This window comes from Ranitomeya variabilis, chromosome 4 (genome assembly GCF_051348905.1).
Source record: "Ranitomeya variabilis isolate aRanVar5 chromosome 4, aRanVar5.hap1, whole genome shotgun sequence".
Taxonomy (NCBI): Eukaryota; Metazoa; Chordata; class Amphibia; order Anura; family Dendrobatidae; genus Ranitomeya; species Ranitomeya variabilis.
Window position 1 is genome coordinate 605485507 of NC_135235.1, and position 7876 is coordinate 605493382.

At 38.6% G+C, this 7876-nt stretch overlaps 1 pseudogene; it reads right to left on the minus strand.

The window, feature by feature from the left end:
• Positions 1–2979: 2979 nt before the first annotated feature.
• LOC143770783 (U2 spliceosomal RNA) lies at positions 2980–3160 on the minus strand (annotated as a pseudogene).
• Between the last annotated feature and the right edge of the window lie 4716 nt (positions 3161–7876).

Consider the following 7876-nt stretch of genomic DNA (forward strand, 5'->3'; position numbering starts at 1 on the left):
GTCCTTAGCAGTGGTTTCCTAGCAGCTATTTTACCATGAAGGCCTGTTGCACAAAGTCTCCTCTTAACAGTTGTTGTAGAGATGTGTCTGCTGCTAGAACTCTGTGTGACATTGACCTGGTCTCTAATCTAAGCTGCTGTTAACATGCGATTTCTGAGGTTGGTGACTCGGATAAACTTATCCTCAGAAGCAGAGGTGACTCTTGGTCTTCCTTTCCTGGGATGGTCCTCATGTGAGCCAGTTTCTTTGTAGTGCTTGATCGTTTTTGCCACTGCACTTGGGGACACTTTCAAAGTTTGCCTAATTTTTCGGACTGACTGACCATCATTTCTTAAAGTAATGATGGCCACTCTTTTTTCTTTACTTAGCTGCCTTTTTCTTGCCATAATACAAATACAGTAGGATTATCAGTTGTGTATCCACCAGACTTCTGCACAACACAACTGATGGTCCCAACCCCATTTATAAGGCAAAAAATCCCACTTATTAAACCTGACAGGGCACACCTGTGAAGTGAAAACCATTCTCGGTGACTACCTCTTGAAGCTCATCAATAGAATGCCAAGAGTGTGCAAAGCAGTCATCAAAACAAAAGGTGGCTACTTTGAAGAACGTAGAATATAATACATAATTTCAGTTGTTTCACACTGTTTTGTTAAGTATATAATTCCACATGTGTTAATTCATAGTTTTGATGCCTTCAGTGTGAATGTACAATTTTCATAGTCATGAAAATACAGAAAAATCTTTAAATGAGAAGGTGTGTCTAAACTTTTGGTCTGTACTGTATTTACTTAAGCTAATAGAGTAATAGGTCTTGAGCTACCATGACATCCAGCAGATGATGATGGAGAATAATACAAATGAAGCTCAACATGGTAACTTTGGATTAAGTGAACTACATTGTACATACACTATGCCTGGTATTCATGAAAGTAGACTTAAAGGATGGATGGTCAAAAAGTGATGGCATAAAAAAAAACGGACTGCATGACACACATAACATAAGTAAGAAACTCCCTGGTGGAACACATACATGATATTGGTACATCACTGCATAGGATTTGTCCAACATACCAAAAGCAAAACCTGTTCTCAACCAAATACTCGACACAGCAAATATCACTTGTAGGCAGCTTACAAGCCGTATCGTTATGTCTCATTTGACCACAAGTTATTATAAGACCCCTCTTCTCGATCCTAACAAACAGTACAGTGGAAATGCACATAATTTTTCCCAGTTCTTTTCTCATAATGCTCGTCTTGTTCTTCTGTTCAAGAAAATCCTGTAGCACGAATAAATCCATTACTAAGAGATAAGGAACATTCTTCTAGATTTACAGCACAATCTGGACAAAACCAATTTTCTTCCCTTGTTTTGTATCAACATAAATATTCATCAATTATGCCATTTTGCATTTTGAATTTTCACCAACATTTTTTTAATTTATTTTTCTCAACAGAGCACAACCATATGAAACATCCACATGCAAATATAAAAAAGTCAAGGTTTGAATATTATATTTCTGTCATATATTCTTATTTGATCAAAACAATTAACACACTAAGTGGTTCATTCTTCACCGGCATCACCCTCAAATAGTGATGAATACCCAGTAACACTGCAACCATACAAGGTATATTGCTACTTGCCTATTTTTTATTTATACACAATCTTGCAATCATAACAATTTTGAGGATTAAAGTTATTTATCTTCTGGGTAAATCGTCAAAGTGTAATATCAGTGCATAATCCCAATATGGCAAATACCTACGTATATTCAATATGTAAGAAACCCCAGGAACCACATCTTACACATCCATCCAATACATAAGAATATCTATACAGAGCCACCATGTGGAATACTTACCTTTTTTCACACCTTAACCATAAACTGAACGTTTTGGGGTAGGTTTTAAATGTACAATATAGGATATAAAACCATCCATGCAGACGTTTTAATAAACTTTTCAGGTGATTTATGTTTTTTGAGGTTCAATTAGTTAAATGTAGATAACCAATGTTGCGAGGTACGCTACTCACAAAAAGTGAAGGATAATTTACTTTTGGGCTAAATATCTTTGTCATGTTGCCTTCATCATCAATTATGGCTTGAGATCGACGTCTCATGCTGTTCATAAGTCAAGTTATTGTCTGCTGAGGCATGGCATCACACTCTTCTTGAACGACGACTCTCAGGTCACTGAGGTTCTGGGGTATAGAGTTACAAGCCTTGACATTGCGACTTAGCTGTTCCCCTAGGTTTTATTGGCTGTAGGGCTGGAGAAAGTGCAGGAGAATCCATTTGAGGTACCCCTGTTTCCAGCAGTCATTTCCTAATCATGCTACCTCGCTCAGTTGGAGCAAAGTCGTCAATGAAGATAAAATTAGGCCTGTGTTGTCCATGCAGAGGCACAATGACTGGATTAATGATGTTATTCAAGTAGAAGGGACTTGTCACTGTACCATTTATAAAGTGTAGGGCAGTTCAGTATTAAACACATCAGCCCACACTATCACCACCAACAAAGGAACGGCTGCTGCATAGTGCTCTCTTTGACGTTTCCAACATCGTTGGTGGTTTTCTACTCAGCATGAATAGACTTTCATCAGTGAAGAGCACTGAGGCCCACTGGTCCTTCGTGCAGCATAGAGCTCCCTGGCTTGAGTTGTGTGGCATTCATTATCGCCGAAGGGCATTGTTCACAATGAAGCATCATTAGTTTGGGATGTGGCCAATGGACGTCCACTTCTCTGCCTTTCTGTGACTCTTCCAACCTCTGTTGCAATTGCCCAGTGGACGCTTCCGTCTTAGAACATAGTGCTTGAAGTCTCACAATGGTGAGGTACTGTTGATCAATTAAGTGTTGTCTTGATCTTATTATGTCAAAATGTTTACAGCATGATGTGAAGGACATTTTAAATACCAATTCTAATTGAACCTTGAAATGTATTGGCTGATTCACGGATCAAACACCTGTTGTGAATTTTGCCATTAAGCTCCTTGCTAAACAACAGCAAATTGAGCAAAACATACTGAGCAAGCTCTTTTTCCATCTCCCTGTTCTAAAAATCCATTTATTATATGGTCCCCAAATAGGGGACGTATCAGATATTAAACTGATAAGAACAGATTTTTTTTAACTTTTAAACTCAGATTACAAAGTCTTAAATCCAATCTCATAAAAAAGACTAAAAGACTCAAATTCGTCATTGTGTATACTTTATCTTTTCTTTACTTTGCCATTCTATATTTCCTATTTTTTTTTTATTTTCTTTTTCCATAACACAGATTAACAAGAACAAAAATGATTACAAAGAACATTCCATTCACTTTGCTTTTCTTATTCCTAGTGACACTTTATCTTTCCAGAAGTATATAAATAAATTACTTAAACATAACTTATTACATTTTTCCACTGGAACTAAATGTTTAAAAATTGTAATATTTTTAACTTTTCATATTGCCATTTTTACACATGTGATGATTGTCCATACTACCTTAAAATACTCATCCTTTTTTTCCACCCCATAAAATAAAAAAATTCACAGTACTAATAGTTTTTACTAGATTGCACACTTTTCGCCATACTCTCTGTGCAAAACTACAGCTCCAAAATATATGCTTTGGCGTCTCTCCATCTGTGCATCTGGACCTTGGACATTCAGTTCAGATTGGACAAGCCCATGCCCGTGCTGAAATTCTTGAGTCGGCAAACAGTCTTACTATGCACCATAGCAAATCTCTATGCTCGTTCGATAAAAACCAATAATTTACATTCACCTAGATATTTTCTGCTATCTTTGATGAAAACCATTGCACATGGCTAGTTATTATTTTTTCTTCCAAAACTTTTAAGATTTTTTTTTAATGATTTTTAAGAATATTAAAAGTGACCTCTTTTAGCTTAAAATCTCTCAAAAGTTTTTTCTAAGATAATATAATTCTCTGGGGGTAAAAACCTATATGGCCTGTTTAAAAGCATGTCCATCCACTTATAATTATTTATGTAAAAGCCTAGGTTATAAACAGAGAAGGATTTCAACTTAGACTCAGGCCCCAATAAAGTGCTGATGCAACTGGCCATGTACTTCACATGTAGGAAGGATCTTATGTCTGGAAAACCATTAACACCTTTCCTTTTGAGTTTATATAGTTCTTCTCTCTTCACACTCCCTCTTTTTGATTTCCATAAGAAATGAAAACATATTTTTTTTTCCTTTAAAAGTTTTTATTGAAGGACAAGATATTCATGTACACAAAATTATGCAATACAGTGCTTCATGCATTAATATACAATTCAACAACTCATGGGCATCAAATAGTTGAAATATATGTGAATACAATCAATAACCATGAGAGCATAATACTCTACAGTATCACATATTCATAAGAAAGATAACCTTCATTTTAACATATTTTCTTTGTTACAAAACAAACAAGAACTTTTCCATTAGTAAAAGTATCATAACATGTAAGTAACAATTATTAAGTGTGATGTCGCTTCCGTCACACACCATCATAGCTATCAAGCAAACCAACAGTATCCTTTCATTATAAAAAACCATCCTGACCCACTAGCAACAATTATTTAATGCTTTGTCACTCCCATCCCTTCCCATCCTATTAGTTAGATCGGATCGGAGGATCACCCGCCACCATCCTAGTAATATACCATGGGGACTGATCAAAACAAGCTATAAGATGAGTTCTCACCTCTTCAGGGAACGTGTCAATTAAACTCTCCCAAGTATCAAAAAAGCGGGGTACCAGGCGATCCCCCCCCACCTGTGTCTCTATCCATTCCATGCGGAACACATGTTTTAGCTTGTTCAAAAACATTATCAGTGTTGGAGGTTCCACTGTTATCCATTGTTGTAATATACATTTTTTCCCTACCATAGATACCATAGATGCCAAACGTTTAGCCCCTCTTGTAATTCTTAAAGCTTCCCCTGGCCATATTCCCAGAATCGCCCACTCTGCCGTGGAAGGCAAATAGTTCAACAGGTGATCTAGACAGAAGTTCCTTACCTCCTCCCAAAACCTTGCAATAGCCGGGCAATCCCAAAATTGATGAAAAAGATCTGCCCCAGGAGCCGCACACTTTAAACAATTATCCGATTGGGATAAGCCCATGAGAAATGAACGATGCGGTGATATATATGTGCCATGGTACACTCTAAGCAACATTTCCCTATAGGAAGAAGCCGGTAAAGCCTTCCAAGCATGAAACATTGCCTTGAGGATATGTTCTGAGGTTAAGACTGGAAAACGAGTGCACCATCTCGGAAGGCCTGTTTTTCGTTTAGTGTAGTCCAACTCTTTTTTCAAAAAGAGATAGAATCTGGAAGTTGAGTGAAACTGTGAAGCCCTATTTCGTAGCATGGTATCAAATGGGTTGTCCCAATCTGTATCTGATAACCTCTCTCCCACCTTTGTAGCATAGACTTCCAGAGTCGCACAATTCGCGAGGCACCCCATTGTCAAGGGAAGGTATCTCCTGGTAATTGACCAGGAGTGTGGTTTGCGCGTCTCAGAGTCTAATATAGAACCCACTGTCACAAACCGATATCTGGCTACTAAGTCCTCTCTCCCCATGCTCAACCTAATATCTCGATTCCCAAATATTGGCAAGAAAAGTGAGGAATGTGCATTAAGAGAAAGTCTATGTCGTATCTTATGCCATACCTTCCACATCACCATTAGCAAAGGATTATCTAGCACCGACGAGGGTAACAGTTCCTTATGTGTATGTAGTAGATATAATAAATTGGTATGAGGTATCAGATTTTGATCTACTTGAGTGTTAGTGAATATGGAAGTATCATGAATCCAATCTTTAAGATAACGAAGCAACGCCGCCAGGTTGTAATTTTCTAAATTTGGAAAATTAATACCCCCATTCGATGGATGTTGTTCCAATATATCCATACTAATAGCATGGTGCTTCTTTGCCCAAATAAAAGTACGAAACATACCATTTATTGCCCGCAGATCACTAGGAGAAAGCAATATTGGGAGGGATTGAATAAAATAAAGTATCTGTGGAATAACAATCATTTTTAACAAATAAGCCCGACCCAAATATGAAAAGGTTAAATGTTGCCATCCTTCCAGTTCTTTTTTAATTTTTTGTATGAGGGGAAAAAAATTACTTCTCTGAAGGTCATGAGGGTTTTTAGTTATAAGCACACCCAAGTAGGGCAACGCCTTTTTGCACCATTCAAAAGCATACAATCCTGCCCATGGCGGTTTGCGCGACGCGCGTAAATTAAGTGCCTTAGATTTAGTCGGGTTAATAGAATAACCAGACATAGCTCCCAGTCTTTCCATAAGGGCTATGATTCCAGGTAGGGCCTCCTCTGGGTTAGCAATATAAAGCAGAATATCGTCTGCAAAAGCCGTAAGCTTTAAACTCAGTCTCCCAACCCGTATCCCTTTAAACAAAGACAAGGACTCTAACGCTCGTATAAGAGGATCAAGGGCGAGATTAAATAGGATGGGGGAAAGTGGACAACCCTGACGAGTACCTCTGGTCAACTCCACCCCCTCCGTAAGTTGTTGATTAACTATAATGTTAGACTTAGGTGAATTATATAAAAGTCTAATCAATGTCGCAAATTTCTCACCAAATCCCTGATTCTCAAGCACCGCATATATCCAATGCCACTCAACACTATCGAACGCAGCCTCCGCATCCAGACTGAGTAAAATGTTAGGAGAGTTTTTATTTCTAGCTGACACTATAGTAGCCGCAATCGCCGTGCGGATGGCAATGGTCGAATGCCTACCTCGAGTGAAACCATACTGGTTCGGCGAGAGAATCTCGGGGAGAAACATTTGTATTCTATTGGCTACAATTTTTGCCAACAACTTATAATCCAGGTTCAACAAGGATATGGGTCTGTATGATGTTATCTGTGTTGGGCTTCTACCCGGTTTTAAGATTAAAGAAGTTAACGCAGAATTAAAAGAGGTTAGGGACGCACCCCCTTCCAAATAATGGTTGAGTAAATCCTTGAGGAGAGGGTCTATATCAGGAGAGAGCAATTTATAATACTCGACAGGTAAACCATCCGGCCCTGGTGATTTAGAGTTTGCCATTGTTTTTATAACTGAGCGTATCTCTATTAATGTAATAGGCATCTCAAGGGTAGTGCGCTGAGAGTCTGTCAGTATGGGTAACTGTAGAGAACTTAAAGAATCTTTAATAGAAGAAATATCTCCTCCCCGTGTGGAATAAAGAGCCGTGTAGTGAGCATGAACAGCCTGTAATATGTCCTTACTATCAGTCAGATGAGTCCCTGAAATGGGATCCACTAAGAGTGGGATTTTCCGTCTGGGACCTCTTGGATTTGCCAGTCTAGCCAGTAAGGTTCCCATTTTATTGCCCCATCGGAAAAAATGTTGTTTATCAAAGTCCACTTTCTGTTGAGCTATCTTAGTCAAATGTGCATTTAGTAATGATAAAGCATCCTGCCATTGTGTCCAATCCTCAGGATCAGTAGATCCTAAGTACCGTCTATAGGCTAGTATGGCCATAGTCTGGAGGTCACTCGTCTCCTGTCTAGCCTTTCTCCTTTTCCCTGCCACATATGCTATAATTCTCCCTCTCATAACTGCCTTACTCGTCTCCCACATGAGCACAGGATCATCCCAATGCTGAATATTATCATCAACAAAATTACCCCATTCCTGTTTGAGGAACATCTCAAACTCTCTACTCTTAGCCAAATAGGCTGGGAATCTCCACATTCCTGGCTGACGTAGGCTCCGGCCACAACGAAGAAGCAAAATAATAGGTACATGATCAGAGATCCCAGCATCTCCTATAGTTGCTTCCACCACCTCCGACATAAGGGACTCACCAA